Here is a 9,642-nt window from a genome sequence, read left to right on the forward strand (position 1 = left end):
GCAGGGGAACCTACGGTTCGCCTCCAACCACCGCTCGCACTCCCCCCTCACCCACTTTTCCCCCCGGTCCCCGTCGCCCGCCTGCCATCAAGTGATTCAGAACATACGATGCTGTACGCATCGTACAATGCTTACACATCACCCGCGCACTCACTTACCACTCGATGATCCAGAATATACAATGTTTTTTTGTGTATCGAGTGTGGTCGAGGGATGATCGGTGAAAGGTCGGACCAATCAGCGAGCTCGATTGGTTCCACTTTTTCACCCGTCGTCCAGCCTCCCACCACCATCACTCCCCCTCATCCACTTTTCCCTAACAATAAGTCACTGAAGACGCGTGCTGCACGGTTGTAAGCTTACGTAAGTCTGTGACTTTTTTACGACGAGTCACGTTTTCCCCTGTTAGCGATGGGGTGAGCGCTGCGGGAGCGAATCAATCAGTGGGTTCGATTCGCCTCCCACCACTCTCTAGTCTATTTGTTTCTAGTAACGCGGAGACGCGTGCTGGACGATTGAAAGCTTATACAAGACTATCACTTTTTACGAGGAGAGTCACGTTCCTCTCCCCCCTCCTACAATTTATGATGCAAGCTTCCACAGTTATACATAGGATATTTGTGTAACAGAAAAAATAAGCAATATCGAATAATGTGTTTTTATTTTAATATTTTTACAAATCTGTTGAAAACTGATTTCATCGTCATATCCTACGATTTATGATGCAAGCTTTCGCAGTTATACGTAGGATATTTGTGTAACATAAAAAAGAAGCAATATCGAATAATATGTTTTTTTATTTTGATATTTTACAAATATCTGTTTATTTGCAAAAGCATATGCATACATAGGATATACATAACAGAAAGGGTACAAAATAGATTAAATAAAGAAGTATCGAATATATGTTCATATATAAAAGTTATTGTATTTTGTTCTGTTCCCGTTCCCATCAGTTAAATAATTTCAATACATTCTGTAATGCGCAACGTTTTACGTGTCTTCCACATCGAAATGTGTTATTAGAATCGAGATTTTCGAGAGATTTAATATTTTCATACTGTGTATCGATGGATTCGATCACGACGTTGTCATTGTTTATATTGTCATTTAACCACTCGCGTTTTTCCAGCCCCTTCAAAAATATGATTGATGAAGTGTCTCCTATTACTGCTTCCGAGATTAATTGTCTCGCCATACGGTACGGTACAATTCCATCGTTCCATTGTAATCCATGATGATTTGTCATTAACCATGTAGCATGCCTTTTATCAGATTTGGTTAAGAAACGCCATGGCATGGAACGTGTGAAGATGTAATGTGTAAGAATGTTTCCATTCTTTAATACGGCTACTTCCTTAACGACGAATCATTTCTCAATAATAAATCCTGTAAAAAGGAGAAAAAAGTATACGTTACTATAAATATGATGAGTTTAAAAATAGAGAAAAATGAAGTAATAAAATAAGAAAATAATAAAATATCTTGTAAATCGACAAACGTTGGGGTCATAGTGACGAACGAGATGTATCCGTTTTAATATGAATGGAAAAAAATAATGAAGCCGTTTGATTTATGTATATTCCTTTATATAATCTTTTCCCTGTTGAGAATGCGATATCGATTTTATCTCGTTTGGTGTATGAGATGTATCACGTATAGAGACAAGCGTGAGATAGATTCCAATGTTACGTATAAGTGTTAGTGAGAATTATACGTAGATTAATAAGGCATGTAATATATTGTTGTGTAACTTTCTTCTCTCCTACAGTTAATAAACGTTATTCATTTCTTGTATTAATCCGGGTATTTTCTTCAAATCGTCAGCTAAATAATTTAGAAGTCGATTCACTGTTTGTTGTTTGCGATCTAAAGGGCAAAATGTTAAAAATTGCGTTCTGTATTTTGCATATTTCCATCATTGACGTTTATCTTTGTTTTTAATATCGTTGAAATCATACACATCTAGGCGAATTAGTTGATGCCCAATTTCTCCTTCTGGAGTTTTTACAGTGTGTAGACGACTATTGTCTAATTTCGTAATGTATTGTTCTATTCCATCAGTTTTCTGTTTGGAAGTTGTGGCAAATAGCGTACCGATACTTACGTTAATATCTGTTAATTCTGGCGAGGTGGGTGCGGATGTACCACGATCGACAGTCTAAGGTGCGGAGAAACCACGATCGACAGTCTAATTGATCTGATTTGATATTGTAACGCTCGACGTCTCGGTAGACGTTGAGGGCTGATTTTTGATAAACTCCTTCAAATCGCGTAACCATTCGAAGAATGTAGTCATCGACAAGATATCCTCCATAAATAATTGTCGTAATTTTTTGTTCTCAACTATAGAGAAAAATTGATTTAATTCTTCTATAGAATAAGTACAATTTTGCAAACCTTTTTTTTTCAATAATTCGAGAAAAATAATCAATATATTCTTCATTGTTTTAGCCTCCCTCATACGTGTCGTAGTTGGATCTATTTTTCGTTGATTCGACATATAGGTCTGTATACATCCAATCATTGTCTTTAAATTTTTGATTAGTAAAGTATGTGGAGTCCATGTTTGATATATTAGATCAAATAAAGAACCCATTGTGCTTTCTTCCAACAACGGATAGTCCTCGTCGATGTACATCTCCTGTTGGTTGACAGATTTTTCCATTGCAGACTTTGATGTACACTCGTCAACAAAATTAACGCATAGGTAAATTTATACCAAAATATCGCATAAGTTCAAATAAGCGTAACTCCGCGAAAAATGGTCGTAATTAAAAGTTTTTTTTTTCATTCTCAAGGGTAAAGTCTGTACTTTACGAACCTTTAAATGGATTTTGAATTCACCCTTACCCCTTTCTGGCGTTTCTTAAAAAATAAGGACGTGTTTTTTTTTAATAAATTTGCATAGTTTGGCACACTCTATGGGGTGGAGTAAATTTTTTTCGTAAATTTCATGATAAGCGCCGTAAAATACGGACTGTTCCCTTACAAATTAAAAAAAAAAGCTTTGTATGCTTTTTCGTTCTTGAGATACAGTGTATCAAACTTATCTATGCATTTTACTCAGTTACCGCCAGCATTAGCACTACTCGATGCGCACCACGGGGAGATTGCTGGTCGGATTTTGCGCATCGTGTGTGTGTGTGTGTTTGTGTGTGTGTGTCTGTGCGCGCGCGCGTTTGTGTGTGTGTGTGTGTGTGTGTGTGTGTGTGTGTGTGTGTGTGTGTGTGTGTGTGTGGTAATGAGTGGAGGCATGTGGCGGTATGTTTGCACTTTAAAATCGTGTATTTCCGCCTCGTCTTCGGATGACTTCTTGTAAACGTGTACGCATATTGATGGAAGCTCTAATTAAGGCCTAAGGAATTTCCCACCATATTTGATGTAATGCTGCTTCCAATTGTTGCAGATTTGTTGGTGGTTCCTCTAATCTTCGTAATCTTCTTCCCATCATATCCCATACGTGTTCAATGGGATTCAAATCCGCGCTCATTGATAGATATGGTAGCATCTCGATGTTGTTTTCTTCGAGGAAGTTAATTGCAATTCTGGCGGTATGTGGGCGAGCGTTGTCCTGCATCAAGATAAAGTTGCGTCCCATTTGACGACACATCGCAATGACGTGAGGACGGAAAATTTCCTCCACATAACGTACCGCAGTCATTCCCGGAGGTGGTATAGTGACAAGATTCGTGCGTCTATGCGTTGAAATTCCACCCCATACCATAATGGAACCACCACCAAACGCTTGGACAGGCTCGACGTAATTTTGATTATAGCGATGTCTCCAACGACGCCAAACTCGGATCCTTGCATCGGAACTAAAGAGACAAAATCGCGATTCGTCAGTGAACAATACGTTGTTCCACTGTCTGGCAGTCCAATTTTCATAAGTGCGAGCATATCGACGAGAACGTCGATGAACCATAGATAAAATTGGCACACGGGCACGAGCCTGCGACCTCAAGTTTTCTTCGTGCAGACGTCTCCTGATCGTTTGATCGCTAATTCGTCTGTGCGGGAGAACCTCATTCGCAATTCGTCGCGCAATCATTGTTGGATTTCGTATTGCCGCATTGACGATGAGACGATCTTCTCGAACTGACGTTATTCGTCTTCGGCCTTGTCCTCTCCTTCGACTAAATCTTCCTGTTTGTTGGTAACGAGTTAAAACTCGACAAATAGAGGACTGATTAACGCACATTCTTCTTGCAACATCGCTCTGGCTCAATCCTTCTTGCAAAGGAGCAACGATTTGCGCACACTGAATTTCATTTAAACGAGGCATTGTTACAATTGCGTCGTTTGTTTTTTCAACGGTAACTGGAGTGAGTTCAAACTGAAGTAAGTTTAAACTGAAGTTAGCGCTGTACACACTGAATGCAGTACAGCGCTCACTCTAAGTACAGCGCTAACTTCAGTTTAAACTTACTTCAGTTAGGCATATTTGTTTAAAAGTAAATACGATATTCAATGGTGAATTCGTTGCAAATGTTAAGAGAGCTGTTAAAAGTATTACTACAAAAAATTACGAGCTTTGCGCTACATCCGATTTGCGAGAGTAGTATGATAAGCATGTAACAGATAGTATTTTAACGTTTCTGAAGGAATTTCAGGAATGAAATAGCGAATGGGCGTTATTACGTATTCTGAATCTAATTTAAAGGTAAATAAATATAATCCTATGCATGCGGGATGTTGGATGGAGATACCTCGATATATAAAATTGAAGAAAGCCGTAATTAATATACATTCAATGGATAATGCGTGGTTCGCATGGTCGATAGTTGCTGCTCTGTATCCTTCAGAAAAAAATAAGAATCATCTATCATCTTATTCACATTATAAGAGAGTGTTAAATCTCACGAGTATCGAATTTTCCGTTACTTTTAAACAAATTTCAAAATTTGAACTTTTGAACGATATGTCTGTCAATGTATAATATTTACCGAGCGAGAGAGAAGTGAAAAAAAAGACGACAACGGTACGATCATCCCTTTTCGTATACTAAGGATAAAAAAGACAAACACATTAATCTGTTATATTTGCAAGATTCGCGAGATGACAATAATACCGTTAGTCACTTCACAAGGATTAAAGATCTATCTCGATTGATAGGTTCTCAAATAAACAAGACTAAAAGTAAAAAGTATTTGTGCGATAGGTAAATATGAATGACTAATTTTAATTCTTTACCAGGTATGTAAATATGAAACCGGAATTTTTTAATAGAAAATACACATTTATTGCATGAAAATGATAAAAAATATTTTATTCGAAGTATTGCCAATCGCTAGCTATACATTTTTTCCACCTGTATAGCAATTTGTGGATGCCACGCCAAAAAAATTGTTGCTCTTTTGAGCCAAACCAGTCATCTAGCTATTTTCGTACATCTTCGTAAGAAGTGAAGCGCTGCTGAGCAAGTGAGTGTCCCATCGATGCAAATAAGTAATAATCGGATGGAGCCAAATCTTGTGAGTAAGCCGCATGCGAAAGTATTTCCCAACCAAACGCCTCAATCGTTTCCTTGACCAGTTTTGCTGTGTGTGATGATGCATTACCATGAAGCAAAATCACTTTGTGTCGCCTTTTTTGATATTTCGGTCGTTTTTCATGCAAAACTTGATTTAAATTGATCATTTGTTGTGGGTAGCGTTCAGTATTAACGGTTTCGCCAGGTTTTAGCAGCTCATAATAGATCACACCTTTCTGATCTATTACCCACCAAACAGAGAGCATTGTCTTCCATCCATAGCGATTTGCAGTCGATGTCGATGGTTCGCCTGGAATTACCCATGATCTTTTACGCTTAGGATTCCCAAAATATATCCACTTTTCATCGCCAGTCACAATTCGATGGAGAAATGACTTTCTTTTGTACCTGGCGAGCAGCATTTTGCAAGTGGTTTTTCGGTTTTCCTGCTGTCTTTCATTCAGTTCATGTGGAACCCATTTTCCCATCTTCTGGATCTTTCCCATGGATTTCAAACGTATGGAGACGGCTTCTCGTGTCATATTCAATTGATCCGCGAGTTGTTGTTGAGTTTGAGCGTCATCCTCATCCAATAATGCTTGCAATTCGCTGTCTTCAAACTTTTTCGGTGGTTTTCCACGTTCTTCGTTTCTCACGTCAAAATCGCCACTTTTGAATTTTTTAAACCACTCAAAGCACTGTGATTTACCAAGAGTATGCTCACCGTAAGCTTCGACAAGCATTCGATGCGATTCTGCAGCAGTTTTCTTCAAATGGTAACAGAAAATCAATGCTGTCCGCAAATCGTAGTTTCCAGGCACAAAATTCGACATGTTCAACGCTATTACAAACTATACTGTTGTATGAAACTTGTATTGTTGTGAGAAAATCTTTGTCAGATGTCAGAACAAGGAAATGGCGTCAATGACGCGGTCTGACGGCAACTACATTGACAGCTTTGGCCATCTATTGGTAAATTCCGGTTTCATATTTACATACCTGGTATATAGCAATAAAAAAGTTGCATGCAACATTTATATATTATTATTTACAGATGTCTGCATTATTTCTATTCGAGTGAGAATTTGTAGCTTCACGTGGCTGACTGTGTTTCGACGAATGATTGTGCGATTATTCTTCCGAAGGAGAATAATAAATGGTTGTCATTTAACAATCATAATATGAAGGAGAAACTTCCTTTCGTGGATTACGCTGATTTGGAATGTATACTGGAGAAGAGGAAAACCAGCGATGAAAATATTTCGAGATTTAGCTATTAACATCACAAGGTCTTCAGCATAGCATATTACATTCGATGTGCGTATGACGAAACCTTATCGATGTACAGATCTCATCGTGGTGAGGATTGTGTATCATGGTCGTTAAGGAATTGTACGATTTAGCACATCGCGTAAAGATGACACATATTGGCAATGAGAATATATCTGTACCAAAGTTGACATCGGACGAAGGGAAAAAATTTTATAACGCGACTCATTGTCATATCTGTGAAAAACCATTTGAGGCGGCTGATTTGCGCGTACGCGATCATTATCATTTAACGGGACGTTTCAGAGGTGTAGCACATTCACATTGTAATTTAATTTATAAAAAGTCATGTGCTATTCCTATATTTTTTCATAATCTGACAGGTTACGATGCGTATTTTATCATAAAAGATATCGCTAATAGTTTCGAAGGTAGTGTCTATTTGTTACCAATAACGAAGGAAAAATATATATCGTTTACGAAATATGTCAAAGATACGTCGAAATCCAGGTGGGGAACTGACAGTATGAAATTGCGATTTGTAGATTCGTTTAAATTTCTCAGTACTAATCTTGAGAAATTAGTATCGTATCTCGATAAAAGTAAATTGAAAATCACACGATCGGAATTTCTCAATCTTAATACCTAGGATTTCGATTTGCTCACACGCAAAGGAGTATTTCCATATGAATACATCGACAACGTCGATAAGTTAAACGAGACTAGTTTCCCACCTCGTGAGGCCTTCTACAGTTCGTTAACTGATGAGAACATTTCCGATGACGATTATCAACACGCAATAAATGTTTGGCAACGCTTTTGCATTGATACTCTCGGTGATTACAGCGATTTATATCTTAAGACCGATGTACTTTTATTGGCTGATGTTTTTGAAAATCTTCGCGATACGTGTATCAAGAGTTATAGATTGGATCCGGCGCATTATTATACTTTACCGGGATACACGTGTGACGCTATGTTGAAATATACCGATATTCGATTTGAATTGCTCACCGACATCGATATGGTAATGTTCGTGGAGCATGGTATACATGGTGGTTTCAGTCAATATTCGTATAGATACGCGTGAGCTAATAATAAATACACACCATCGTACGATCCATCGAAACCTTCGATCTCATGTACTTCGACGTTAATAATTTGTACGGCTGGGTGATGTCTCAATTGTTACCGTATGGAGAATTTCAATGAGTCGATGACGTCGAGAGTTTCGACGTAATGTCCGTATGGTCAGACTCTGTTATCGGTTATATTTTGGAAATCGACCTCGTATATCCGCAAAATCGTCATGACGCTCACACTGACCTTCCATTCTGTCCAACGCGCGAGCGGCCTCCCGGAAAACGACACAATAAACTCTTGGCTACGCTTTACGACAAAAAGCGCTACGTGATACATTATCGCAATTTACAATAATGCATTCGACATGGATTACATACATGTGAATAAAATTTATCGAATATTACGATTCGTACAATCTCCATGGCTTCGCGGATACATAGAATTCAATACGAGATTCAGAATGTTCACAAATAACGAATTCGAGAAGAATCTTTACAAGTTAATGAATAATGCGGTATTCAGAAAAACAATGGAGAACGTACGCGAACATGTTGACGTTCGATTCGTAACGCGTTGGGACGGGAGATACGGCGTGGAAGTGATATCAAAACCGAATTTTCACAGTAGAAGCGTATTTTCTGAAGAATAGTCACTGTAGAATTGCGTAAACTCGAGGTACAATTGAACAAACCGATATACGTTGGTATGTGCATTCTCGAAATATATAAAATACGTCTGTATGAATTTCATTATGAGTATATAATGCCGTTGTATCTTAACAAGTGTAAGATCCTTTACACGGATACCGATAGTTTGATATATCTTTTGGAATGTGAGAACGTGTACGAGGATATTAAGCGTGATATCGTGAAATTTGACACGAGCGATTATCCTGAGAAAAATGTATATAATATTCCATGTTAATAATAAAATACCAGGTTTAATGAAGGATGAAAATAATGGTGAGATCATGACGGAATTCATAGGACTCAGAGCGAAAATGTATGCGTTGAAAGTGATCGGAAGTAGCGATAAGAAAAGAATAAAGGGTGTGAAGAAAAATATAGTAGCGAAAACGATCACTTTCGATGATTATATGCGATGTTTGAACGATGTAATAGAGCAATCAAGACGTCAGTCGTCTATACGATCGATATTACACAAGGTTTACACAGTATCAGAATTGAAGCTCGCTCTCAGCCTGTACGATGACAAGGGTTATGTCATACCCAATTCAGTTGCTACTTTACCCTTTATTAGAGCTCTAATACTCGCTTGTGTTTACGAGTTACTGGTAGAGAGAGAAGGACGGGCGCTGCTTCTCGCTGTCTCGCTCGCTCTCGCGGCGAAGACAGCTGACTCGATGCCGGTAGGTGTCTGCTTGGTGGGGGTAAAAGTGGTGGGGCTGGATTCCGCGTTGCCAGGGAGACAAATGTGCATCACTGACTTTACCTTGGGGGCATTATAAAGTACCATTGTAGTGATATGTAATGCATGTATGTACCTTTTTTTTTATTTTATTAATTATAATAGATCTTTCTTAATTTCCAGAAGCATATGTTTCCTTGCTCGGCATTGTATGATATTGATTTGTTTTGAATTCAAATAATGTTCGCTTTAGCCTTCGATATAAATACGTTGTGTCAGAATATACGAGACAGTTTCTCGCAGTTCGTCCTAGCTTTCCTCACATTAACTGTTATTAGCGTTAAAACGAACAAAGGAAAGAAAAATATGTCTTTGATAAAGTGTGCATTACTTTGTGTGATACATTTTAATAATTCTACGCAGGTATTACTAAGTTTTTTGGAATT

Source organism: Trachymyrmex cornetzi, unplaced genomic scaffold (assembly GCF_001594075.2).
Source record: "Trachymyrmex cornetzi isolate Tcor2-1 unplaced genomic scaffold, Tcor1.1 scaffold2191, whole genome shotgun sequence".
NCBI lineage: Eukaryota > Metazoa > Arthropoda > Insecta > Hymenoptera > Formicidae > Trachymyrmex > Trachymyrmex cornetzi.